Genomic DNA, 27,840 nt, shown 5'->3' with positions numbered 1-27,840 from the left:
GCAGATAGCTGCAAGAACAAAGGATTCTAACAAGAAGGAATTCCTACACCAGGAAGAATGCAACAACCAAGCACGTAGGAAAGGAGCCTGAATTCTGACTTAGGGAGATGGTTTTCCAGGACATTAGTTTGCCACCTAGGTCTACAGAGACTTGCTATTCCTTGCCCCAAAACCTGGTCTCCCAACTTATTGGCCTGTCCTGCACTGAGGAGAATGAATTTGGACTCGGTAACACTCCTATCTACCTAGCAAGCTGGGCACTGGAACTGAGTGTTATGGAAACAACAGGCCAGCCAAGAAACAAGCACCACTGGGAGGGTTGGAGTACTCAGACTTATTATGCCTGCGGACTCAGAGGGGCTTCTGCTCCGAAGTTCTGAGCACCTCCAAGACATGCACATGAGGTTTTAAAGGGTTAATTACAAGTAAGGGATATTAGCCAATAAGGCTCAAACAACAAAAAGCAAGGAATCAGTACACTGGAGCTTATCAACTTGTAATAGATCACGTTACTGACACCTGTTGAGGTTGGATTTACGAGTTAGCTTGTTAGCCCAGTAAACTGACACTAAACTTCAGATTTACGAGTTAGCCCAGCAGAATTTAGATCAGTAAACCAACACTTATCACACTTAGATTTGTGACTTAGCTTGTTAGCCCAGCTGGGCTTTTCCTTTACATGAGGATAGCTCTCCCACACCCAGGGAACTACTGTGAGCCCTTGATGGTTCCACTAGGGTGGGGTGTGGTTTACCAAGGAGGGATGGGGACTGTGCACCAACACTCAGGCAGTCTGCTCTGTCTGGGGCTCTGATCTTGTACCACCCCGCTCCCCGCCAGCCCAACACCTGGGAGAGTGGATCTAAGGCAGAGATCATGCCTGCCTGTTTCCCAGCGTGTAAAAGGGGAATAGGTACTCTTCCCAAGGTAGTTCTGAGCGACAACACCTGCAGGTGCTTGGTTCCCAGAGCAACAGAAAACCCAGCTCTGCGTGGGGGCAACGGGTGTGCTACCCATAGGGGTTCTGCAGAAGCATCGGATGGAGGGCTGGATCAGAGAGGTAAAACATGAGCTGCGGGCCTTGAAGGGTAACAGAATGGTACAGAGGCAGGACTGCCGCCTCCTTCGGGGTGCCCCCAGAGGTAAAGCTTTTTCTCTCCATCTGCGCTACGACCCTACCCTCTCCAGATCCATCCCTTTTCTCTGCTCTTCCTGTCCATCTGTCTCCCTCCACTTTTCCCCTCCTCTCCTCCCCCTACCATCTTCTCCCTCCCTCGCTGCCCCACCTTCTCTCGCAGAACCCAGAGTGGATCGCTGGCCCTCCTGCGCATGGGCAGTCGGTGCCAGCTGGACCGCGGGTTGGAAGCTCCAGCTCCGAGCCGGGAATCGGCCCCAAAGGCTTCTCAGCTCTGTCGACCGGTAGGCCTTTAGCTCCTGCCCGGGGCCTCTGGCTGTGGAAGTGCAAGGTGGGGGGCTCCCGGGAAAGGGGTCAGGCGGCTGCGGGAGGGCTGTCGGCATGTCACAGCCCCCCAGGGCGCCAGTCAGCCTGTGTTCAGCTGAATTGCTCGGGTCAGACCCCTCTGCCCGCGCCACCTACCCCGGCGCCCCAGCCACACCTGTCCATGGCCAGGTGTGCACCTGCAGCCTCTCACCCAGCCGGGCTCCCCTCAGTCCGTGGCTGGCGTCCCCTTCCCCTCTCCCACCCGCGAGTCCTCTCCTCCCGGGCTGCCTCTCCTCGGCCGCAGGCCCATCCCCGCCCCTGGGCGGGCTGTGTCCCGGGCGGGCGAGGTCTTCGGACCCGAACGGGGGCAGGCAGCTGGTGCTGGGGCTGGGGCTGGCCTCCGAGCGGGGCTGCAGCCCGCGTTTCCACCAACCACCCCCCCCCCCCGCTTTCCCTGCCCCGCGACCCCGGGGCTGCCCTGCTCTTCCTTTCCTGCTCCCTGAGGACAAGCTCAGCGGCGTGGGCGCTGCTCCCTGGGCTGAGAGCCTCCGGCTGTAAAGCCCAGCTTCTGGTGGAGTCGGGAAAGTGGATCCTCAGTGCTGAGCGAGCTTCTGTCTCCTCCCTCAGTGTTTCTGCCCCAGGTAAGTACCTTGAACACTTTCAGGTGTTATGATGGCGGTGCTTGTTGATGTCACGTGTTTTTATAGTGCCAGGGATTACAGTGTTGAAAGCAGGGCTTGGTTCAATTAAAAATTAGCTGAAGGCATGAGGCTGTGACATGCTCCTTCCTTCCCACTCCCAGGGTGAAACGTGTAACTGTCCATTTTCAAAAGATAGTTACAGTCCCTAACTAGCCCAGCCCAGCTAGGGTGCGTTAACAGGAACAGCACCACCAGAGGCGTTGGAGACCCAGGGACATTGCAGTCCTAAAGAGCTCCTGGCACAGTTTGGTTTGTTTTGGTTTTTTGTTTTTCTTAAATCGTGGGGCAGACTAGTAGTATAGAGGGAAAAATAATTGTCAAGAAATATTTTTTCATATAACAGCTTTATTGTGATATTGTTCACACACCATGAAGTCCATCCATTTAAATGGTACAATTCAGCAACTTTTAGCATATTCACAGTTGTGCAACAATTATTATTCCAGAACGTTTTCATCACATCAGAAAGACCAGTGGAAATGAGTGACATACCCACCCCTCCCCAGTGGTGTTTCTAAAGAAGTTTCTTGCCTATTCCTGACCATAAATTAACTTGTTACATTCCATGAAATATCTGGTAGGAATTCTAATCAGAATTGCAATGAATCTGTGTATCAAAACAGGAAGAATTAATGTCTTTATGGCATAAATTTCTTCTAACCATGAATATATCTGGGACCGTATCTTTTCATCTCTCCAGAGCCTGGCCCATGGGAAGTCCTCACTAATTGTTGGGCTTGTGAATGATGAGATTCTATACATCGTTAGTTGCTACTGTAGCCTTTCACAGAAGAGAAAAGTAACCTCAGTGAAGCCAAGTGACTCTCTGATGGCCAGAAATAGTGACAGCCAGTGCTGGAGTGATCCAGTGGACTTGGTGCTTGCAACCAGGATTCTCCAGCACCTACGGCTAAGGGGATTACAGTATTCTTTTTTTTTTTTTCTTAATGGCGTAGCTTTTATTTTTACTTATTTTTTTAATTTATTTTTTATTGAAGTGTAGTCAATTTACAATGTTAGTTTCAGGTGTACAGCAGAGATTCACTTATAAACATATGCATATGTATATACATATGTTTTAGATTGTTTTTAGTAGAACTCATTACAAGAAATTGAATATAGTTCCCTGTGCTATATAGTAGGTCCTTGTCATTTATTTTATATTTATTAATGTGTATCTGTTAATCTCCCCTTTCCTGCCTGCTAAGCACAGTTTGCTTTCTATGTCCATGAGTCAATTTCTAGCAGCACCGTTTTTCCTAGTAATATATGCTCTTTGGCTGCTTTCAGTTTCAGTAATTCCATGTTATCTGTGAGCGCTTTTCTTCTGGTGGCCTTTATGTGGTTTGCACACGTGGTAATAGAGATCTGTATCTGGGAGAACTCCAGGCCTAGTGTAGTCCCTGGTACAGAGTGCCCACTGAGTTGATGCTTGAACTGGGAAAAAAACATAGTAAATGTCGGAATTTCCACTATGGTTGAGAATTCCAGGTTTCTGTAACCTGTTTACCCCACCTTATTATTGGCTGCCCCCATACTGGGTAATTTGGTGGAATTTCATGGTATGGTGGTGTAGAGACAGGGCCTTGTATGCTTCTTCTCTTTCCGTTTTCTAACACTCATTCTCCTGGGTCTCCCAGATCCTCCCCCAGCAGTGCCCAGGGCTGGCTTGGTGCTGCGCTGAGGCAATATTTGTTAATAAGGCCCTTTCCTCATCTCTTCTGACCCTCCGTTTCTTTCTCTGCACAATGAGGGCTTAGACTAGATAAGTGCTTTTCAGTTTCTTTTAAAGCCATGTTTCCTTTGAGAAACAGAAAATGCAAATCTCTCCTCCCATCCCAACACTTTAGATTTTGTTACGTCCTGCAAGGAGTGACATAGCTCTTTGTGGAAAATTGATGTGATTGTGATTCCAGGTGGCACAGAAAATACTCTTCAGAGATTTATTGCAGGGAGAGGGCAGAAAAGGGGCAGTATGTCACACTTTCTAGTGTGAGCACTGGAGCAGGGGCTTGGATTTAAATATGGTGTCTGTCGTGGCCTCTCTTTAATCTTGCACAATGTGACAAACCTCTCTACCTCAGTTTCTTGATGTGTCAAGTTGGGGTGATAATATTTTAAGGCTTTTGTGAAACATTATACACATAATCTATTTGTGTCTCAGTAGAAACAAGACCTGCAAGGGATTCAGGGATTTAAAAAAAAAAAAATCTTGCCCATAGCAGTATGTCGCTGTGTATTTTAAATTTCCTGGAGGGTGATGGTTGAGTGTAAAGTCCATCGTGGGACAGGTGGCCCATAGTTCTCTATGCCCCAGATTGCCCCCTCCTCCCCAGTCCTCTTCCTCAGTCCAGGATGAAGTTCCCTAGTAGATTTACACAGAGGTCTTGTGGAAATGGCTTTTCATTTTATTGTTTAAACAAGAAGGACTGCCATCATGATCTCTGTGGTCAGATTTTGAAGGGCCGCCATCATGATGTCTAGTCAGGTGAAGGCTATGCAATTGGGAGTTTCTATTTAATAAAAAGAAAAAATTACAAATAGAAAATTAGAACAACGGTGGTGACAGGGGCTCTTGGAAGTGAGCACCATTAGCTTTGTTAGCTTCAGGTGCAGTGGCCTCTTGCCACGAGGACCCATCCTCTTGCTCTGAAGTTGGAGGGACCAGTGGGTTCAGTGGGAATGTTAACTGAGTGCATCTCATGTGCTGGGCATTGACCTATTTTTTCTGTTTGTTCCTTTTTTGAGACAGTGAGCACATTTAACCTCAATAGCTTCTTTAAAAAAGTAGAAATTTTATTTTGAGATATAATGTAGATTCCCATGTAGTTGTAAGAGATAATATGGAGAGGGCCTATGGACCCTTTTCCCAGTTTTCCTTAATGGTTCCATCTTGCAAAGTTGGGGTACGATTCATTACTGACTCACTAATAATTTGAGGTTTGTGTTATTGCCATCATTTCTATTCACGATTAAACTGGGGCTTAGAGAAGCACACACGCCTGCCCAGGTCACCCACATGGTTAGTGTAGAGACGGGTGGAACGTGGGCTTGGGATTTCCAAGCAGTACCATTATGATGGTCTGTGGCAGGGAGCAGCATTCATTTTCCTTGTTTATTCATTCATTCAACAAACATTTATTGAGTAACCTCTGTGGGTCAGATGCTTTCATAGGGTTATCTGATTCTTCAGCAGTACTGAGAATCAGGTAATGTTTACTTTTTTTTAAATCTGAGAAAATTAGCTCTGAGAGGTTATTACCCCCCGAAGGAAATATAGCTCATAAAGGAGGGATAGTAAATTTGTAGTCACCCCTTTTTATGCAGGTGGTACCCTAGGCATTTTACATTTGCAAACTTCCGTAATCCAGATATATTCTTGTAAGGCAAGGATATTTTTTTTTTAATTGAAGTATAGTCAAGTTTACAATGTTGTGTCAATTGCAAGGTGTTTTTTGAATTTTGAATTAAAAAGTATTTTTTGAGGAGGGTAATTAGGTTTATTTATTTGTTTCATTTATTAAAATGAGGTACTGGGACCTCTTACATGATAAGCATGTGCTCTACCACTGAACTGTACCCTCCTCCCCAAGGCAAGTTTTCTTATCCATTATTCTGCAGCTTAGGGGTTCAAATAAATTGGAATTGAAATCCAGATCTTTTGCTCCTACTGTTGTCCTTTTCTTTATATTCTGCTGAAGGGGGTTGCGGAAAGCAGTTCCTTTTTTCATTTCTTTATTCCGCATTTTTGAGCAGTGACTTTGCATCAGGGCCTTGCTAGGTGCTTTGAAACAGAAAACAAGAAATGACCCTTCTCTGCAGGGGCAGGAAGCCTAGACCAAAAGCTGGGTAAAGTGATCCGAGCTACGGTAGCCATGTGCAGGGTCTGAAGGACAAACTGTACCCCCGGCTTTGCTTGTGCTTCCCTTGCCTTCTGGCTGGTAGACACCAGGTCACCGCAACCCAGAGGCGCCCGCAGCCCACAGCACAATATTTACCTCGATCTCCTCTCCCCTCTCGGCAGGGCCTGCAACATGAGCATCCCTGACTACGTGCAGTGTGCTGAGGACTATGAGACTCTTCCCGTGGTGGTCAAACCAGTGGGGATCATCTCAGAGGAGAATTTCTTTTGCATCTATAAGCGAATCTCCTTGGTGAGCCAGATCAGCCCATGCAGCTCCCAGGGCGCACTCTGTATGCACTACAGGCACCACTATGCGCCCAAGAATGGATGGAGCGGCTTCCAGACCCACCGCATGGTTGTGGGCCTTGTCACCATTACCGACTGCCTCTCGGCCAAGGCCTTCGAGAAGCTCCACGTGCAGAGGAGCTGTATGGCATCACGCTTAATGACTCTCAGCTCTTTGTCTTTGTGCTGCATGGGGAGGTAGCCAAGCAGCCGCGCACCGACGTGGCCTTCAATCTACGAGGACTGCAGGGTAGTGAAGAGGATCGAGGACTTCACTGAGTCACTCTTCATCTTGCTCAAGTCCAAGTGGCTGGATGGGGCCCCTGACAAGCCTGGGGACAAGATCCCACTCCTCTGCATGCCATTTGAGAAGGAGGACTTCATGGGACTGGACACAGACTGCAGGTAAGTTTACCTGGAGGCCAGTCCACCCTGGCTGTGTGCCGGGTTTCTTCTCTCCATCCAGAAAGGGATCAGCACGGAATAGGACTGTCTTGTATCCAAGGGGGGAGGGAGGTGCAGCCCGCCGGTTTACAGACATTTAAAAGTGAATCCGCCTTTGTTTCAGAGAGATCCTTTTAGTGATAGTGTTAGAGCACTTACTCCTGCTTTTCAGCCAGGACCCTGGTGGGACCCCTGGAGTTGCTGTTCAATAGAGTAGCCACAGCCACTGATGCTAGGAGCACTGGGGAGGAGGCTGGTCTGAGCTGAGATGTGCTGTAGTTCAAATGCACACGAGACGCTGAGGCTTGTCTACTAAAAGCATATAAACTATCTTGTTACTTCCTCTATTGATTACATGTCAAAATGATAGTATTTTACATACAGTAGATTATGTAAGATCTGTTCTTAAAATCAGTTTCTAGTACTTGTTTTTTGTTTGTTGGTTTGTTTCTTTGTTTACTGTTTTAAATGTGGCAACTGGGAAACTTTCTTTACATGGCTCTCATTTCATTTCTGTTGGGCAGCGTTTCCTGGGACAGTCTCATCCCTTTGCTTATAGATGAGATGCTGAATCCTGAGAGGCAGAACGAGGCGCTGGTTGAGCTGGCTTGGAGCCAGTGTCTCCTGCCTCCCAGGCTCAGCACCTGTTCGGCTCAGGCCCTCTCTTCCTGCCCGACAGGCAGCATGCCATGTTAGGACATCAGAAACACCGCCAGGGACCTCCGAATGAACTCCTTATGCAGGGAAAGGCGTATCACGGAGTATGGGAAAGAGCAGAGAAATGTTCATCCTCACTTTGTCCCTGTGATTAAGTCAACGGCCCCACTTTGCCTCGGAATTACAGACGAGCTCTTCTGGGCTCCCTAACCCCCCAACTTCTGCTCTGTTTCCCCGTGTATCTATTGTGCTGTCCCTCGGGCAGAAGAGGGTGAGATGCCTTTGCCGAGAGGTGGTCCCCCTTTGCTGGGGAGAGTGAGGGAATCTGTGTACCCCCGGCCTACATCCTCGGTCCTTGAGTCTGGAGAGGGCTCATGGCGGTCCCACAGGTGATGGTCGGACGACCTGGCACGTGCTGCCGGGCCCGCTGTGGAGGCGGTGCTCTGTGATTCTTGAACTTAACTAAGATCAGATTCTACTTTCTGGTTGTTGGTAAGTTGGAGGAGAAGATGCCAGAGAATTGATAAAAAGAATATCCAGAACAGCCCTGTGAGTGATAGGCAAGAGGACCCGAGTCCCACCTGCGTGAGGTGCCTAGCGGGCTCTGGATGAATTTTCTGTTCCTCCCGGACATGCTTAAGGAAGGGGCAAGGCGTGTCATGGCCATGATCTGTTCTTGTCCTCACAGGGCCCTGTGATCTACATGCCCGCGCTCCCCATCTGCTCCTTGGAGTTGAGGTGTCAGGTTTAGGAGCCTGGGCACTGCTGAGGGCACAGCTGCCAGCACCGTGCTACACCGAGGCTGGCTCCGTTCACCTCACATGTCACCTCCTGCTGAGCCCCCAGGCGTCAGTCAAGGTAGGTGCATCAGTGCAACGTAAGCAGGGACCACGTTCTCCCCCTGGACAGACTGGTCGGTGAGCAGTGGAAGCCTGGAGCCCTGCCCCAGCCCCCAGGCCAGTGCCTCCTCTTTTGTCACAGGAGGCACTGGTGACATTTTTGCTCAGCAACTGCTTGGCTCTGAGTCTGCAGACCCACCAGAGAATTCCTGTTTGTTTTTGCCTTTTGAAGTCTGCCCTTGGGATTTGGAGGAGTAGCTGGATATGTGCTTAGCCCATAGTGGTTGACACAGTCACCATTGTTTACCCAGAACCTCGTGTACCAGGCATGGCTCCCGGCATCAAAATATAGCAGTGCATTAAACCTCCCTCCTGGTGCGTCTGTCTGTTTTGGTACCGTAAGGGCTCAGCCAGCATCTGAACGTCAGTGAGATAACGCGGCCAGTGAGCTCGGGTCAAGTACGCTCTCCTCCAGTCACTTTTACTCCATTGTTGCTTTTACTATTCCACAGTCATTACTTTTTTAAACAATGCTTTGGTGCAGGAACAGAGCCTAATTCTCTCCTGCTACTCTTGCTGGGAGTGCGTAAAACTGTCCAGCCTGAAATGTGACCACAATTTGTAGCTTAAGACCTGCCTAGACCCATGTATGTGGAGTTTTGGTTAGGGGCGCTGACCACGTTGGGGTCCCCCGGCAGCGCCGCTCCCCTCAGGCCCCTGCTCTCCCTGGAGCAGGAGGTGAGGGTGGGTCTCACCATCCCCGCGTCCCTGGCCTCACACACTCACGTAAATTCTTGTACGTGCTGTCAAATTCATTTTTGTCCTTGTGTGTTTCTAATTTTCTCTTGTTCCTCTTTTCCTTTTTCTTTATTCCTTTTTCTCTTGTACTGCCCTGTGAGCATGTTGTTGCGTCTGAAAATGTGGGCTGTGCACACCCTGCATTGGAAATAGCTAGATCGCCCTCCGTGCTGTCTCCATCGCTTTAAAAAGCAAAAACTTAACAGCTGCCTTGATCCATGTATTATCCTTGTCATCTTTTTATTTTCTAATTTTTTTTAGCACATCACCCACTGGTGTTTGATACCTCTTAAAATCCTTGCTTTAAGGAACCATTTTGGTCCTCCTTATATTTGGTGACAAATGCGCCCTTATTAAATTTGTTTGATTGTTTTGAAGAAGTGAGATGCGAATTCATTTAGGCGGCTGCTGAGGGATGTTTTTCATGGAGTATTTAAACTTGTAAAGTCAAATTCTGCAGCACCTTGCTCCATTCCTTCTTTTACACAAACGTGCTTGGCACTCGGTTCCTGGCTGTCGCTGTGTGATGTGCGTGACGGCGCTGCCTGGCCGGCGGTCACTGGTGAGGAAGTGGCAGGCTCGGGGGTGAGCAGCTGTTGGAGGAAGCAGTCACCGTTTTGTTATTTAATTTTTTTTTTTTGCATTTTAATTCTCTTGCCATTTGCTTTACTTTGCCTTCATAAAGGGGCAGAAGTGGGTCTAAAATCCATGCCACTCTTTTGTTCCTTTTACGAGACTGGTTTATCTGAGTATCAGGACAACATGTCCTTCTCCTAAGTAGCTGGCTCACCTGGATCTGGTGGACATAGGGACTGCTATAGGGGACCGTAGCTTCCACCCTGCTCCAGCCAGTGGGCATTCAGAGCCGGGTCTGTGGTTTGCCTCAGCAGCAGTGCAGGCCTCCCTGCACCGGCCTTTACTTTTAACCCATGTTGGCAGTAAATAGCTGACTCCAAGTCTCTTGCAGCTGACGTCCACCACTGTTGGCCTTGTCGTTAGTTTGCGGTAGTGAGTTTCCAACACCCTAGTCAACTGTGAAGGAAGATGCTTTGGCCGACCTAGGACCTTGGATTCTCACCCCCACCATGGTTCATCTCACCCGGTGAAAGTGTTTGGCCACCACCATCATGCTGACCATGAGGCCTTGTTTCTCCTTTCATGCTCTGTTCCAAATGTGGACACTTCATTTTTCACTGAATTTGTCTCGCTTCAGACAGGAGAGAATATCTGAAGGAGTCCATCACATTGTGGGTGGGGAACAGATCAGAAGTAAATGTCGCAAGTAGAAGGAGTCTAGTCTGTCCGGGTTGGCAAATGCAGGCTGGGATCTGTGATGGCCGGGCTATGCCCTGGACACAGGCCTTTCCCATGGCTCCCGAGGGCCCAGGGGTCGGAGTGAGAACAGCCTTGCCTGGGTTCCTCCATCTTCGTCTGCTTACTGGCAAGTGTGTCTGCTAATTAGGAGCTCCCCCACACCTCGGGCCCTTCAAAACTCAGAACACGGGAGAACCTTGAGTCCCTTCTCCTGGGCCTCCTTTGTGAGAATACAGTGCCTTCTGAGGTGACCAGTGGTAGGAGATGCCTCCCCCTACAGGGAGAACCCTTTGGAGGACAGTGACTCAGTGCACCATGCTGTGAGCTTGTGGGGTTCCGGCCGTGGTCCCTGCAGAACCAGACTTGAGATGGGCTTAGCGACGGATATAACAGGACTGATTCCAGGGCAGGGCTTGGGGGAGGGAACAGTGGAAATTGAATGTGACCTCAAACACTTAGGTGGGTGCTGGGGCTGTTACTAAAATGGGGTGTCTGGGAGGTACCTGCCAGGAATCGAATTCCAGAGTAAATGGCGGACATGAGGCATTTTTAAGATGCCATTTGTCATCCAAGTTAGGACTTCAAAGAGGCACTCGGGTCTATGGCCCTGGGGCTCAGGTGAAGGAGCCGGACTAGAGATACACGTTGGGAGTCGTCATTCTTAGCTGGTGTTCACAGCCGCGCATGTGAATTAGATCATCTTGAGAGCTGCAGACTGAGGCTGAGGCGGGGCAGGGCTGTGCCTGGGTTGGAGGAAAGCCCAGACCATGCAGCTTTGGTGTGTCAGTCTGCGGCGTTTGCGATTTTCAGACTAATGCCATTTATCCTTAAGGGGCCGGGGGTTGGTCAGGGCCAGCCTGGAAGAAATCTGAAGGGAGGGTCGTGGCCACGTGTGTGTCTTGGGAAGATGCAGAGTCTGCAGGGTCCGGGAGGGTAGACTTCTAAGAAGCTGGAGTTGGAGTGGGGAGAAAGTAGTCACACTCATCTGTGAGGGAGGGAGGGCGTCCTTGGGAGTCGCCACCCTACTGGACTCGCTTTCCAATGAACAGAAGACAATCAGACAGAGGATCTGAGGTGAGAAGGGATGGGCGCTGGGAGGGGAGCCAACCTGGAGAATGGTGCTTGCAAAGTTCTGGAATAGTCTCCCTGAAAAATTGAGTTAAAAATACCCAGACTCTTAAGAACATTGATAGTGACTGGGGAGAAGGCAGTTGTTTTTCTGGCCTCCTAAGGGTAATGCATGTATCCAGGGATACACAGAAGATCCAGGCAGTCTTTTCCAGGGGTTTGATCCTTACCAGGGGGAACAGTGCAAGTTTAAAGGGGGAGAAGGGCAGCCGAGGGAAGCTAGTCAGTCCCTGTGTCAGGTACCAGTCGGCAGCACTACTTGCGTGCTGCATTCTCATCCATGCCTCCCAGGTGGGCGGTGGCAGCCCCCTTTTGCGGATTGGGAAGCCTTCTCAGAGGGGTTAAGGAATTGGTCCGTTTAGCGGCTAGTCAATGCTGTAGCAGGATTCAAGCTGGGCCTTGTCAGACTTCAAGGGCATGTTCTCTCTACAAATTCTCTCTCCCTGTTGTACCTGGATTGGTGAATTGGGTCAGTTTTGGAGCCTTTCACAGAAAGTATGATTTAAGTGCCTCAGGACAGTTTCACAAAGCTCAGTGTTCTTTCATGGTTCAGAAACACCGCACTGCTTTTCGCCCCACAGAGGTAAGGTCTTACTCCTTGATGATGACGTGGTTGCAGATGACGTACAGGTGCAAAACCAGACTTAGCAGCTTCTGAAGGGAAACTCTCCAGTTCTCCCTTGATCGGCTTTCTTCCACGGGATGTAACTGCTGCAGCGTAGGCCTGAGCTTTCCATATGGAGTGAGGGTTTGATATCCAAAGTTAGCATAAAACGGTCAGATGAAGAAAATCGACGTTGACAATTTATTTTTGGGTTACATTAGTGAAGATATTCTGTCAGTTAATGACCCATATATCGAATGAAATTGAGTACAGAACATTGCAATTCTTACTTTCTATTTAGAGTTCTCTTACAGAGTTAGGTTGCCTGCTTGGGAACATCAGCTCCACCACCACGGCACCTATCAGTGTGTTGGTGTTATTGCATTTACGCAGTGAATGTAATCTGGGCTTCCTCAGCCCCAAACACTCCAGTGCAGAATCACGGGCTGTAGCCATCTCTTAGTCACGCAAATACTTCTAAAATTATATGATGCCAGAAAAGAAAGAAGAGGGAGAGAGAGATTGCCTTTAACAAAGTTCCTTTCTATTCTAACTGCAAACTGTTGTTGAGCAGCTCTGGTTTCCTTTGGATATAAATATATACATTTCTTTGCATGTAATCTGGGTTTTGGACTAGAACACCAAGCTCTTGCTGTCCACAAGCCACAAAAATAGTAGCCAAATTGCACACGTGTGAAATAGTTTATACTTTTTTCTGAGAAAGAATCCTTGAATTTGGGACTTGGGCTGTGATTTTTGCTTTTTGCTTCCCCCACCCCTCTTGTAATCTCTCACTCCTTCCCACGTGGCCCCCAAGAGTTCGTGGTTTCAAAGGAGTGGGCAAACACCCAGTTGGTCACCATGTACTGTTGCTATAGATGGAGCCCTGCCAAGACCTAAAGGACATTATCAGAGAGGACTTCCTGGAAGAAATGGGCTCTACATTCAATCGTGAGGACAGAGTAAGTGTCAGCCAGGAGAAGGAGTCAAGAGTGTGGCTCAGGTGGCAGGTGCAGCCCGGGCAGAGGCCTGGAGGCTTGTGGGGTGGGGACCTGGGGAGAGTGCCCTGTGTGGTCCAGGGTGGAGTGTTCCCCTGCTGGGGAGGACCCTGGAGAGAGCCTGGGGCGAAGGGCTTTGGAAGACGATGGGTTTTATTTGAACAGACACTGGAGGCAGTGAAGGGTGTCAGCAGGAAGTGACCCTCAGGAAAGGTACTTCTGGTTTTGCTTCTGATATTCTACAGACAGAAGGGTCGGGATGGGCGAGAACAGGTCTGTCTGTCCCTTTGAGACCCACCCCATCATTCATTTATTCATAACACGTGCACTTCTGTGTGTCTAGGGGAGAGTGGGTGGACCCACATTAGTAAGCAAAATGTATTTGCTTCTTGTGAGCTTAGCAGTGTCAGAAGTTGACTTAGCCTAGAATGTTCTAGGAATAGAGGAACAAGTTGCGGAGGTTGGAGGGAGGGAAGTCTTCCTTGGGAAACAATCGAAATGATCCTGGAGGCAAGTGGGAAGTAGGAGCAGGACAGGGGGTCCCTGAGGTCACTGGGGACCTGGGAACTGGGGTGAGCTGGGTGAGCAGTGTCAGGGGCGGGGCTAGAATTCCACCAGGGAGCCTCTGAAGGGTTTGAAGTGGGGTGATGTAATCAACTTTGTGATTTGGGAAGGCTGCCGTTGCTCTGTGTGTGTGTGTGTGTGTGTGTGTGTGTGTGTGTGTGTGTAGCGGGGAAGAGTGGGAGGGTGCCACCAACTGGGGGGCCACTAGAAGACCATTCACAGGCTGGGAGAGCGGCGTCAGGGCTGCTTGGGGACAGCAGGGGCAGTGTGGATGCCGGATTTCCTTATGGGGAGGGCTTGTTATCGGGGTCGCCCGAGAGGCGACTTTTGGCTGGAAGAAAAGAGATGGAGGCTGCCAGGTGGACTTTCCTCTTCTCTCCTTCCCTGCCTTGTGTGATGATCTTAGCTCAGCCAACTTTTGGAACAGAAGAGCTAAGTTCCAGGGTAGCCCAGGACTTTGTTGAGCTCGTTCGAGTGAGATCTGATAGGATTTAAATTTCTGTTCAGATCTGCATGTTCACTTAGCTAGAAACCTCCCGTCATTTCGATTTCCATGGGGTATTTATTCTTGATAAAGATTGCTTTCTTGGTGAGAGGAAATTTAATACAGCTGTTGTCTTTCTCAAAAAAAAAAAATCATATCTTTAAAGAAATTTAATACTCCAAAGAATAGCAAAATTTAAAAATGATAAAGTAAGGCTTTGGTGTAGTTTCTTTGCTCTCTGAGCTAATGTGGAGTTAGAGCCTTTGCATTACTTAATAGCATATCCTTGTCAGTATTTAAAGAGCTGTTAGTGAGCACCCCAGGCCCCACCTCTCAAAACATCATTAAAGTTTGCTCTGAAATAGTGAGGTCATAAAGGTCTTGTTTGCAGAATTCAGTTTGCTTATATTATGCAGCATAGCTCCATTTGTAAAATAATAATAGGTTCAAAATTAAGAAAGTGGAAGATAATTGATTTTTTTAAAGCTGAAACATAAACTTTCTTGTGCTAATGTTGCAACTGGAAATTTTGAAAAGAAAAATCCTACTGTCATATCATCTACGTGGAATACATATATGACTTCCACATTTGAAAAGTAACGGCGCAGTGGTTTTAGAAGTCAGGAGCATTCCAGCTCAGATACTGGCATTGATGGTTGCTGGTTTTCAATGGAAGAGCCTAAATTTGCCTTCTGAGCATTTTTTTTCTTTTGTAGTGAGAGGGCTGAGGAGTGCTTTGCCAGCATGAGTTTGGGACAATTTGAGGGCAGATGTCGTGTACCAGCAGTGAGATATTTCCTTGCGTTTAATTTTCCGGACATCACCAGGGCACATGTGGGGTTTGTGCATGCAGGCTGGGATGCTGCAGGACTCCCTAATCCATCACCGTTATGTCCTGGAGCTGCTCCGGTTAGTGAATAATTTTCTGTACCTTGGAGGTAAAGTGGTCTGATGCAGATGATCAGATACGTAGTTAAAGTGCTATTACTTGAAATAAGAGAAACCTAGAAACATGGCTCTAACAATACAGGATGAGGGAGGAGAATTGGCTGAGCTGCGTGCAGTGGGGAGTCTTCTCAGCTGACTCCCACGCCGTGATTCCCACCAATATCCGCCCCAGCCCTGCACGGTTGTCCTGCCGAAGCAAGCATGCACTTTGCTCAGAAACGCACTGAATTTCCTTGCGCCTCTGTTTGTTGGCTTTTTTTTGAAAGCACATCTTGCCCTTTGCTTAAATGCCATCCCTGCAAGTCGCCTCTTACACTCATCCTTCTGGACCTCGTCCATACATAGCTGCTGAATGGATGAACAGAATGTAGAATCTCCATTTACTGAAACATTATTCAGACGTAAGAGTGAATAAAAAAGAAAAAGAGGAAAATGAAAAAGGCCACCTCTTCTGGGAAGTCCACTCTGACTGCTCAACCCGCCCTTTTCCCTTTGAAACACATTCACTTATGCTCCACTCTACTCTTTTTTATAGTACTTACAACCCTCTAATAAACTTTAACGTTTTCAAAAAAAAAGAGATGCTGATACCACTTCAACATGGACGAGCCTTGAGAACAGCATGTTAAGTGAAAGGAAGCAGACACACACGGCCACATATTGTTGACTTCAGTGATCTGAAATGCCCAGAATAGGCACATGCAGAGGAGGAGAGTAGGTGATGGTTGCAAAGGGCTAGGTGGAGTGGGGTAAGGGAGTGACTGCTAGTGACAGGGGGATTCTTTTGGGGTGATGAAGTGTTCTGGAAATAGATGGTGATGAGGGCTGCACAACCGTGAGTGTGCAGAAGACTGCTGAGCTCTGTCTCTGGGAGTGCCTGTGGTTGGGGGCGGCTTTATTTTCTTCTCACCCTGCACTCTGAAGAGACATCTTGTGCAGTGGCCTTTCTACTGTGAGTGGTGAGAATCAGAGACTTTGCAGAGTCTTGTTTCTTTATCCCCCCCCTGCTGAGTGTAGGCAAAATAAGTTTAAGCCTGAGAAAGTGCTCCATCTGCAGAAATGTATTTCACTTTTGCATGGTGTAAAAATCTTGAGAGCTTTTTAATTGTTGAGGAGAGTCTGTGGGGGGAAATAGCCCGTGAAGCCTTGGGGAGACCTGGAAAAGCCGCGCTTCCCTCCCTGACACGGGTGGAGTATTCACCCCAGTTCAGGCAGTGAAGGGCTCAGAGCCGTGAGCGGAGTTGACAATCGTGAATATTTACGTGTATCCGCTGCTTCATCTTGGATATTAATTTCAACCTGAGTCAGTTTGTGGCGGCAGCCTCATCCTACATCAGGAATTTATAGTATCTGCTCTTTGAGGTGAAGACCTGACAGAGTTTATTATTTAACAGTCTCCCTTGAATTGATATCTCAGATTCCTTTGTCAAAAGCAAAACAGCAGAAATACAGACGTCCTTTAATGCCAATATGACCGGGAAAGGGTTTAGTCTCTGTGCCTCAGTGGCCTTATCTGCGGGTGGGGATGATGATAACAGTGTTTCCCTCAGAGGGGCTGGTGAGGGGAGAGTGAGGAGCACAAAGGGAGGACTTACACGAGATGCTCATGAATGACTGAATTTAGTGCTCTCATCCTGGTGAGGCCTCAGGGGCAGAGATGTCAGTACAGAGCATTCCTAGGCAGAGCTAGATCCGTGTTGGCAGCTGTTATGATCAGTATCACAACTGTGGGTTATCAGGTAGTTTTAAGACTTGGTAATATGAATTCATGAATAATGTTAGAAGACTAGACATCTCAGATTCAGTTTACATAGTTCTCAAGATTTCCTCTGAGAAATGGGTGGTTTTTTCCCCATTCGTAAATCTGAGATGAGTCTCTAAAAAATTTCTGTATACCTCCATCTTTTTGCTTTAATTCTCCATTTCTTAAAAAATAAAAGTTTTTAAATTGAGTTAGTGGGGACTGAACTGAGGGCCTCATGCATGCTAAGCACATACTCTCCCAAACGAAGTATAATCTCCCCCCTGATTTTTTTTTAAATTTACTTTCTTAGTATTCAGAGGTTAGAGGCCTCTAATTCTTTTTCTGGAGACTTGTCCATGAACCTGTAAATCTATTATTAATGGACAAAACTTGGTTTATTAAAAAAAATGAATAGAATATTCTGCAATCCATCCAAAAGGAAATGTTCATTGGCTTAAAATGTTTCTCCTTTAAGGTGATTTCTCCTTTTTGGTCTAGCTCAATTTATTAACAGACATCCTCATCATCATAATGAACAAACTCGCTCTGAGTGGACACCTACCTAAGGCTAAAATACTTTCCTCATGTTTTACTTCATGGCAGGTGTTTGACGGTAGGTATCAGTGTCTCCTTTTTTGCAGCTGAGGGATTGAGAGATGGAGCAGCTTGTCCCAAATCACATGCAGCTGGCGGTGGCTAGCTCGGTGCTGGAACCCAGGCTGCACAGGATGCATTCTTAATTGCTCCTCTAATCAGCCTCCCGTTGAGTGGTTACCCGAACTCCTGTGACTCCATAAATGGCCGATTTTAGTGATCTCAGCCTGATGAGGCCTTCAAAGGGGAGACACCAGTGAGAATGTGAGACAGAGCGGCATAAATTAAAATTGTACATTTTCACAGATGTTTAATTCTCAGGTAGTGGCATAAAAAGTTAATTTTTATGTATTTTAGTGCTCTGTAAGCACTAAAAACAAAACATTAAAAATAATTATAGTGCAAATGAGAAGGGGGCTTGGAAAGTCCAACCACTGCTGATGATGTTACTTGTTTTTCTCTAGTGGCCCTTATTGACAGAAATACTTACAAAGACTGAATTGGTTTTATGTAGTCTTAATATGGAAGAAAAGATTGTCAGTGAATATTTTAAGAAAATCTTTATTCTTTTCTTTCCTGATGATGTATATATAAGTTGTTTTCATGGCTTAAGTACATTTCCTCATTTGTGAAATTTGAGTAATATCGTTTAACTTGTCTGACTGTGAGAGTTAGTAGCCTTGTATACAAAGAACCCAAGAGGTGCTTAGTAAAAATGTGCTGTCACAATGACAGATATTTTAGAAGGATCAACTCTGAATACTAAAGAGGGTGGCTTATTACTGATGCATATTTAATATGTATATATATGATATATATGAATATGGCTTAAAGTAACAAGGATTCATTTATTTTTTAGTGCACTATGAAGTTTTAATGAAATCTGTATCATTCTAGTGAGACAGAGACTAGTTAAATTGCCTTAAGCAGACGACCTTGAAGATTATTTACACAGAATGTGTATTGTTAGAACTCAGATGTCATGTTGCCGTGTAACCATCCACTCAGACATGTAAATTCGTTGGATTCTGACATCCACAATGATCATTTTCAGGGAATAAGCTTCTCTCTTTTGTGATTAAAGAAAATTTTGATCTTTTTTCCTGCACTCTTAACAGGTTTAAAATATCAAAACATTGATTTGACATGTAACTTTTTTAATAGAGAGAATAAAGCTCATGCTGTTTTATTATGTAAATAAATGTTTTTGTATTTCAACAAACGTATGATTTCCTGGATTTTGAGAAGTATGTTACAAGATACTTAGATAACCTACTTTCAGAAAAATACAGACGCGGCTTTTATGAATATAGGCCTAGTACAGATCTGTTCGTTTTTGCTACAGTGCAAGACATGAGGCGTAGGAGAAATTTGCTGCCGATTGCAAGGAGGAGAGATCCCATGTCTCAGTCTCCCCTCCTGTAAAATGAAGTGGCTGGACTGGATTCTTTCCTCTTCTAAGATGAGTTTCCATGAGCCTGTGTCTTTTGTTTATATTCAGGAGTATTAGCAATATCAGATTAAATACTGGGTTACCCTCGCTTCCCCCGAAGCAAAGTGCAGTATGTGCTACAGAAGCTTTTAGTTATCTGATTCTCGTTTCTGATCCTACAGGCAATTTTTGTGTTGCATGCTTCCTGGCAACCTGGAAGGTCTTTTTAGCCATAGGTGGCGCTTGTTGCACCTTCTTACTGTCTTAATTTTCCTGTTTGTTAAAGAAGGCTTAAACAACGTTATTTTGTTTTGATTTCTTTGCTTGATGCTTCAGAATAGCACAATGTCCATTATGTCTGTCTGCCTGGAAAAATTGTTCTGCTTATATTTTAGTTTTATTCTGTCATCTCGCTGTGAACATCTCAGACTTGCTGTGTAAACAATGGCAAAATCGGACTTTTCTTCCAGTGTTAGAAACCAGTGAGCCGGGAATTTATAAAACAGCTAGTAGCGGCCTCTGGAGCACCTTAAAGCTGAAAAGTGTACTGAGTTCCCTGAGTATTGACCACGCTGCTGTGTGTTAATTGGTGGTAGGAGATTTGGTACATATAGGAAGGGGTGTAGTTTTTTGACTTGGGTTTGCGTGCACGTGCTGCCACTGAGCCATGTGAGCCTGAGTCAGTTCATTCTGAGTTTTTGCCTCGTCTGTGAGATTGGGACGTTGGTATGTGCTTTGTAGAATTGTGAGAATTAGAAATTATGTAAAGTGTTTACCACAGTGGGTATGTCAAGAGGGCTCATAATCTTTAGCTGCTGTTTGGTGTGAAGCCATCATTTTATAGTCTTTGGCAATTACTAAGAAACAGGAAAACAAGAAAAGCTGGTTTTATGATGAAAGATATTTGAGGAGGTTCCATAGTTCCTATACCCATAATTAAGCATCAGCAGAGTCAGAAGTGTTACACAGTCACCCTGAACCAACGTTAAGCCACAGAATTTTTTGTTACTTCATATATGTTGGGGCCTAAGGGGATCCAATACTTATATGCATGTTGTCTCCAGCAGCCAACTGAGAGATGACACAAAAGAGTAGGCAGGCGATAAATGTCTCCTTTGTTACTGATGAAGCCACGTTCTCCATGAACTTCAGGGCTGTGGGAAAATGTGTGTCATGATACTGTGTCCCAGAATTAGAGACTCACCCTGTCCCAGGTAGCTCTGGGCCACAGCGAGCCTTCCCTTGAGAGGACCTGCCCCTTCATGCACAGGGCTGTCCTGACATGGAGCTGAGCATCCCAGGTGCTTCCCAATGGTGACCAACACTGGAGGGAAAGGTAGGGTTTCACATTCCCTGCTTGTCTCCCCAGACTCACACCTCACCCTGTTAGTGTGACGAGGGCTAGCTGTGATCCAGCGGCCAGCGGTATGAAGGGAGAAGCACTCTCCATGGCCCAGATGAGTGGGGAGGAGGCATCCCCTCCCTAGTTTAAACAGGTGGTGGGATGGAATGGGAGGGTGCTCCCCAAGAGTTTATAAAAGGAGAAATAAGGATTTTCTTTGGGACTTATACTAGCCAGGAAACACATAATATTATTAGAAGGGAGACTTGTAAATCACTTTTATATTAAGTTGACATTTGTTGAACACCAAAAATGTGCTACATTCTTTTCTGAGAGTTTTACAGAAATGAATTCTTCAGTCTTCTCAACAAGCGAGTAAGGAAGGGTTGATTGTTATCCCAGTTTTACAGTGTGGAAATTTCGGCACGGAGAGGGTAAGTAAGTTGGCCAAGGTCACAGAGCTAGTAAGTGGCAGAGCTGGTATTTAAACCCTGGCTGTCTGGTTTCCAGGCTCCCAGAGATGGGCTTTGGGTGTTTAGAGGTATCTGCATCCCTGAATCTTTGTACCACTTTGCATCAGTTAGCCCAGAAAGGACAGGGGAAGGAGAGTTACACAGGTGCTCACTGTCATGTCTCGGCCACTGTCCACGAAGTGTGCACTGTGATTAGCGTTAATTATTTTCTAGGCAGTAGATCTGTTCGTATAACAGAAATTTAGTCCATTGAGTTAATCTACAAACCCTTCCTGCTCTGCTTCTGTCCATGGTTGCCATGTGACTGCCTGCCCATGATTGGGCTGTGGAGGAGAAACTGTACTCATGGTTGAACTCTGATATTTCAGTCTGGTTTATAGTTTCACTTCTTCTGTTACATTAATAAGTTTCTGGTTTTCTTGCATCAGTGTGTCATGAGTTTGGTTAATGTGAAACCAGTCCATGGGAGCCCAGGGATGCTAACGGTATAATTTCTGAGCACACTGTCGCACTTCTACCCGTGCAGACCTGGCTGGAGGATGTCCGCCTTCCTCACTGATTTCTCCAAACAGCAGGGTCCTCTCCCACCCCCGGATGTGAGGCTGGGAGCTCTATGAGTTGGCCAGTCGGTGGCCAAGTCCACCAATCAGAAAATGATGAAGTACCCGGAAGTGGGCTTAATAGAAGAAAAGGGCTTCCAGGTAGTCCGATGGGCTGTTCGAGTCCATTTGGTGAGAAGCTGTCCACTGTCTGTGGTTGAGCTGCTGCTTTGCTGTTGAAAAGTCTGGATTAGATGAAGGGATTTTAAGAAGGAGAAAGGAGTGATTTCAGGTGGTACGTCCACACCGGTGAGAAGTGATGGATGACCGCCTGTGTGAGGCATAGACAGAGTCTTACAAACTTCATAAAACAGCTTTAAAAGCTCTGCCATCTGAGTGCACTTCATATGGGGTCCAGTTCATCACTGGTCGCGCTGAGAGGGCAAATAATTGATGATGGCGGAAAGGACACGGAGGCATCAAAAAGTCTCAGTCATGTTCCCTGTTTAAAGGATGTGGCACAATGTAGTATATTTGAGCTGGGTTTTCACTGAACAATTTTTAGTGTTTTCTGGGACTCCCCAGTGCCCCAAGGCTCCATGCAGCTGGGTGTCCCCTCAAAGCAGCTCTGTCAGCGCTTGCCCTGGGCTGACGTGGTGTCGCGGGGAGCAGGGCGGTCAGCGTCCACGGCTCCTCCGAGATCCGTCTCCTCATCCGCAGTGCCGGGTTGCTCATCCGTGTCTACTTAGTAGTTTTGCTGAGAATCACACGTGATGGTTGTCAGGTGTGATTTGTGATTGTCTCTGTAATTGGCATATAGTCAGTGTTTGATAGAAACCCTTGTTTTTTTAGTATAATTGTAGCAGCTAGATTGCAGTGGTTTTTAGTCTGTATTTTTTTATAACTTTATTCTTATTTTTAAATATGAACTTATTTTTATTTATTTTTTTGGAGGTACTGGGGATTGAAGCCAGGACATTGTGCATGCTAAGTAGGTGCTCTACAACTGAGTAATACACACCCTCCTTGTCTGCACTTGAAAATAAATATTGCAATACACAAAATAGATCTTAAACACCATCATGGGACCTAGTCTCTGTATAGACAATTGAACACGTATGCTATTTCAATAAGAATAAATGTTGTTGAGACATACATTTCTGAATCTGTTAATGTGCTTAAAAACGATCATAGGTAGTGATAAACACGAGTCTTTGATCCAGTACTTCTTAGGGTCTGTTTTGCCATCAATGGAAATTACATTATACAGAGAAGGCTAATTGGGTCTCTTTGATATTTGGATGGTTTAGCAGATGATCAAGGCTTTCAAAAGCTGACAGAATTGTATTTTAAACTAACTACAAAGTTATCTTCTAGAAGTTGGAATTCCTAAGCTTGTGAAGTGTCCAGTAATCCAGGGGGTATGTGTCTGTGTCTGTGTGAACGTTTGTGTGTGTGATTTCAGGAAGGTAGAAATAAGTTCCATATAGCCTTCTATTACCTTTCTCCTCCAGTTCAAGGTGTAGGCATATATTTACACAAATAAATTGATATTCTTTTGTCATTTGGCATATTGGGAATAAGAGGTTGTCATATTTGTTTCAGAAGGGTTGGGGGGCATGAGCTTAGAAAACGGGAGGAGAAAGAGGCCGGGAGGCACTTCACACTCTGTGCAGGATTTGAGGAACAGTAGCTTTTCTTTTTTCTTCTAAAGCAAACTGGTGCTGAATTGTAACATACTATTATCAGAATTGCTTTTCTGATCAGATACAAGTGCCTCAGATATTTGAAGGCAACATGAATGGTGAAATGTGTTTTAGCAGTTATCTTTAAAAGTAGTTTTATTTTTCAAGTAAAAGGCTATAGCCTGTTCTTACTTCCAGCGGTACAAGACATGCTCATTAATCTATGTACATGATCTGTGTGCTTAGTTTCTTTGGTTTTTTTTTTTTTTTTTTTTTTGAAATGCTTGTTTCATTGTGGTTTGAATGAATGTTTAAAATTTCTGGATTTTGATGTTTAGAACATGCTGATTTATGAGAACCGTTAAAAACCTGATTGTTCTTTGGTCCTTGTTTGTTGGGGCACCCTATTGATTTCTGTTGTCTGTTAAAGAGGGAAATGCTTCCTCTAGCCTGCAGATCATTAAGTGAATGGTTTGCAGTGTGCCTTTCAAATTCTTTGAATGCATTGAGCATGTTTGTCCAGTGAAATTTGAATTGACTCATTGTAATGACTTTGCTTTTGTTCTGTGGCTTTTGCTCCTCTCCACAAGAATTTGAATTCTCTGTGGCATTTTGTATACGTGTTCTTAACAGGGGAAGAAATTTTGCATTTTTTACAGAGCTGGGTTTTCCTATCCCCTCTGAATGCCATCTATAATTGATACAATAAAAATCTGTTATTGCAGTGCATAATTATTTCATAAACTATTTTTTGGCATAATCAGAAACAATGACAAAGAATGATAAAAAAAATACAAAAACCTTCCTTCCTTTGAAGAATAGAAATGAGGTGGTCAGGCTCACGCATGCTTTGTGCCTGACACACTTACTCTCATTTCATTGTGTATCATGATTCGGAGATGGAGTTGCTTCAGGTTTGTAGGTTTTTGTTTTAACATTTGTGTTGAATTCTTTCTCCAGGCTGATGTTTCCTGTTGTGTTTGTGGAAAGAGTAGAAGGGAAACAAATACTTTGTTTTGTTTTCAGGAGTCCTGAGTTGATGAGAAAAGAGTTGAGGGTGGGCTGAGGAAAAGAGTGACACTCCCTCTCCTCCCGGCTGAAATTGATAAACAAATAAATCAATTAAGTGTATCGATATTTGACCAATAGAAGTTAGCGAGCCCAAAATGGATAGATATGCCCAATGGAAATTACTGAGTTCACCTGTAGAATTATGTGCTTTACCAAGTAGAAGCAGCTTAGAGCAATCGGAAAAATCAGTAATATGATGAGATATAAAAGGGATATCATATCTTTTATTTCTGAAACTTTTCTACGGTAAGTTGTGTAGAGCTAAAATTAAGTTTCAAGCACCAGGATTTAAGAGTGTGGGTGGTTCTGTAGGATCGTTATTCACGGATGTGCCTAGACCCTGCTAGAGTGGCTGAAGATGGCAGGAAAAGACCCAGAGGCAGGATTTGTCATCCTAGTATGTCCTCCATAATGGTTCCATGTGAAAGCCCATGATTGGTTTAACAAACTGTAACACACCCCAGCCGCCTGTGAACTTTGATAAGAAAAAAATATGCTTAGAAACTGCTTTGCAAGCAAGTGCCTGTGCATCCTCACACCAGTCTCCTTGCCTTAAAAAGCAGAGACAATGCTTTGCTTGCATAGTTGAGGTTTTAGATAGCACTCTGCTGGTTGCAAAGCAAGGACCGTGGCCCTCAGCTATAAACGCTGGGCTTGTGTGCTGTTAGATAGTCTATTATCCCCAAAACAAGGACCTGGCTGGTCTGGTGGTCTGCTTTGTAATTCACATATTTAAAAATGTATCTTGTTATTGCTATCAGTTAACTTCTTTATTTCTCACTCTGCGGTGATGATTGTTGCTATTTGACCTAATCAAGTCATGCTTAACTCTTTCCTGCTCATGACACTGAAAAGAGTCATGACTTACAGAATGCTCCAAGAAGAAAGTACTTGACTGATTTCATCTTGCTACCCAATCAAACCAATCAAATAAAAACCCAGTGTTGACACAGATTATATGCCCTCCAGAATAGGGTCACTGTCTTCCTTGTGTTTCATTTGTTTGGTCACAGTGTCTGGATAGCGCCTTGCTGTCCAGCAGTTTTGTGAGGATACGGTGCTCGTGAATCATTGTAAGGACAGAAATTTGACAACAGACTATGTTGTTCATTTCACAAGGGAAAAGGTAATATAGAAATACTGCTCAGATCTATTTTAAAATTAAGCTTGGAATTTTGAGAAGAGTTCAAGAAACCATACAAAGATCTTTTTCACTAATTTTAGATCTATCTTAGACACATTATGGTTACATAGCAGAGTAACTTATCAAGTAGATTTGACAAGAGGTGTGTATTATTGATTTTTTGTTTTAGTTGAAATATTCTATCTGAGATAAAGTAATCAGTGCCTATAAATGCACAAATATGTTTGTATTTCTAGGTAACATGGGAGCAGACTTCATATGTTTCTATATAATATATATGACTGTGTGTTTTAATCTGTCTGTCAGTGTTTTTATAGTTTTTCAGCAATGTTGTAACTTTAGAATTCTTCTAAGAAAATCACCCCAGATTCTAGTGCAGTTTGTACTGTGTATCCTGTCTTATGCATGGGATTCCACTGTCCCCTCAGGGAGGAATTTCCTCTCCTATTGAGTTAGTAGCAGATTTAAAGGAACTGGGATTTCTAGGCCTTTGCTCTCCATGTGTTTGCAGTTGGCTGTCAATCACGATTTTCCCTTTCTTGAGTTTTCATTGTTCAATTAGAATTTTTGAAAATAACTACTATTATGTTTCACAGGTCTCCCTAGAAACTTGATGTGTTTGTGCTTTTCAGTTTTCAATTTATGAAAAATATAAATGCACCCTTGTTTTTAAGTAGTCCTTTTTCACTAGATATTTGTTTATCTCTTTATAGTTAAAATAATTTTTTTCCCAATGAATGAATCGTTGTGCATGTTTTAAAAGATACCTTACTTTTTATTTTTCTTATTCTAACAGGTATATTCTTTGTAGAGAATTTAGAAAATAAGGATAAACACAGTAATAACATAAAATGGCCTCTAATCTCACCTGGAGATACAGTTGTAAGGTTTGAAATTGAGAATTACAAGTCCTCTCACGTTGTTCTTCTTTTTCAAGTACGTTTTGGTTACTGAGACCCTCGAATTCCCATATGAAGTGTAGCAGCAGCTAGTCAGTTACTGCAGAGGAGCCCACTGGGATTGTAATCGAGACCACGTTGAATATATGGATCGCTCTGTGGAGCACTGACATTCCAAGAGCGCTGTCATCTGATCCAGGAATGTGCGTGGTGTGTCTGTCCAGGTATTTAGGTCTTCTTTAATTTTTTTTCAAAAATGTGTAGAGTTTACATAGTATTATTTTATTTTATTTTTTCCCTTTATACTGAGTAAAAGTGTGCAAGATACCGGAATCAGAACTGTATTATAGCCCCGCCACTTGCTGCTACCATGGACGCTGCGGTCTTTCTTTCCCCTCTGTAAAATCTTGCACAAAATAGGACCTAAGTAACTCTTTCTTGAATGAATGATTTTATGATTGCTGAATGATGCTTGAGAGTCCTTGTGATGATATCTTTTTCCCAGACTTTCCCCTTTTCTTAACTATGCCCTTTCTCTTCCTTTCCTCCAGCCTGGGTTTCAGCCTGCCTGTGGCATTGATTTTCCCTATCTGTGGGCTCTTCCTTTCACTAGTTCACGATAATGTTACATGTGGGCTGTGGAAACTTGCTAGATGTCAAGAAAGAGCCAATCCATTGCATGCTAGTATTTTTAGTGCGTGGTATTCTTTTATCGATTGAAATTAAATCAGGCTGACCCCCTGAGCTCTTTTCACCTTCCTATACATGATACTGCTCTGGTTGCTGCATGTGCCCTTCCCCCAGACTTGGTTTTGGAGTTGAGTAAGTCACCATCACTGGAGACCTCTCTTTAAAAGATGAAGAGGACATTTGATCCTTCTCCCTGGTTGGGGACTTGGATGAGATGAGGTAACAGATAAAGAATGGAGCCCCAGCTCATTCTGACCACTGCTCTTTCTGTTCCTTTCTCCAGGGGAAAAGAGTACAATTCAAAAATATAAAGATTGTGAGCTAATGAGATAGACAAGACAACCGATCATTTATTAAATGTCCTTTCATGCCAGAAACAAATGTATTATACACAAAATAAGCACACAAAGCACGGTAGTACCGTGATTACAAACGTGGGTCTGAGTTCGAGTCCTGCTCTGGAATGACCAGTCCTGTGAGATGGAGACATGGTAGGCTGGCTTAGCGTCTCTCGGACTAGTTTTCTGCCCTGCAGAGACGGGGCTCGCTAGGCGTCCCCCCCCGTAGAGGTGCTGGGGGGTGTAAGTGACGCACGTGGGCAGCCCTAGCACAGCTGCTCGTTCCTCGTAAGTGCAGGAGAGCATAGCTTTTGCGGTGACGGCTTTATGACCTCCCCGTGAAGACTCTCAGTGGTCCTAAGGGATGCCTTGTGGTTTGGAGATGGGATTCTCATTTCTGTAAATACCCAAGGATTGTGTAATTGGGCCCTGCTGATTTGAATCTATTCTTTAGAAAGTACATGTTGTAGATATATTTTTCAAGCATGCATGCTTTTTTCTTTTATTATTTATTGTTCTACCCTCTCATCTCTTGGTGTGACTTTTCATGGAATCCAGGAAACAGCCCTAAGCCACCTGCCTCTTCACACGACTCCGTGGCGGTTTTCTTCCCTGACTAGAAGAGGGTTCTGCATAGGGAATTTTCTTTGTTCCCCTTTTCTTGGAGTCTCTCTGTCTGTCTGCCCACCTCTCACCTGTCCAACTGTCCATTTCTCTACCCACTCATTCTTCTGACTTGTTCCAAAAAGCATTTCAGGCAGCTTACAGAAGAACAGATAC

At 45.1% G+C, this 27,840-nt stretch overlaps 1 long non-coding RNA gene across 1 annotated transcript; it reads left to right on the top strand.

Annotated features, from left to right (window-relative positions):
• The first annotated feature begins 1,898 nt into the window (after positions 1 to 1,898).
• Positions 1,899 to 26,252, top strand: LOC135320824 (uncharacterized). Its single transcript, XR_010380165.1, has 4 exons — positions 1,899 to 2,082; positions 6,167 to 6,736; positions 8,121 to 8,290; positions 26,071 to 26,252. It is a non-coding gene; the product is annotated as an uncharacterized LOC135320824 (long non-coding RNA).
• Positions 26,253 to 27,840: the final 1,588 nt, after the last annotated feature.

Source organism: Camelus dromedarius, unplaced genomic scaffold, assembly GCF_036321535.1.
Source record: "Camelus dromedarius isolate mCamDro1 unplaced genomic scaffold, mCamDro1.pat HAP1_SCAFFOLD_195, whole genome shotgun sequence".
Lineage (NCBI taxonomy): Eukaryota > Metazoa > Chordata > Mammalia > Artiodactyla > Camelidae > Camelus > Camelus dromedarius.
Note: the sequence above shows the minus strand (reverse complement) of the source record. Positions and strands in the feature narration are given on the sequence as shown.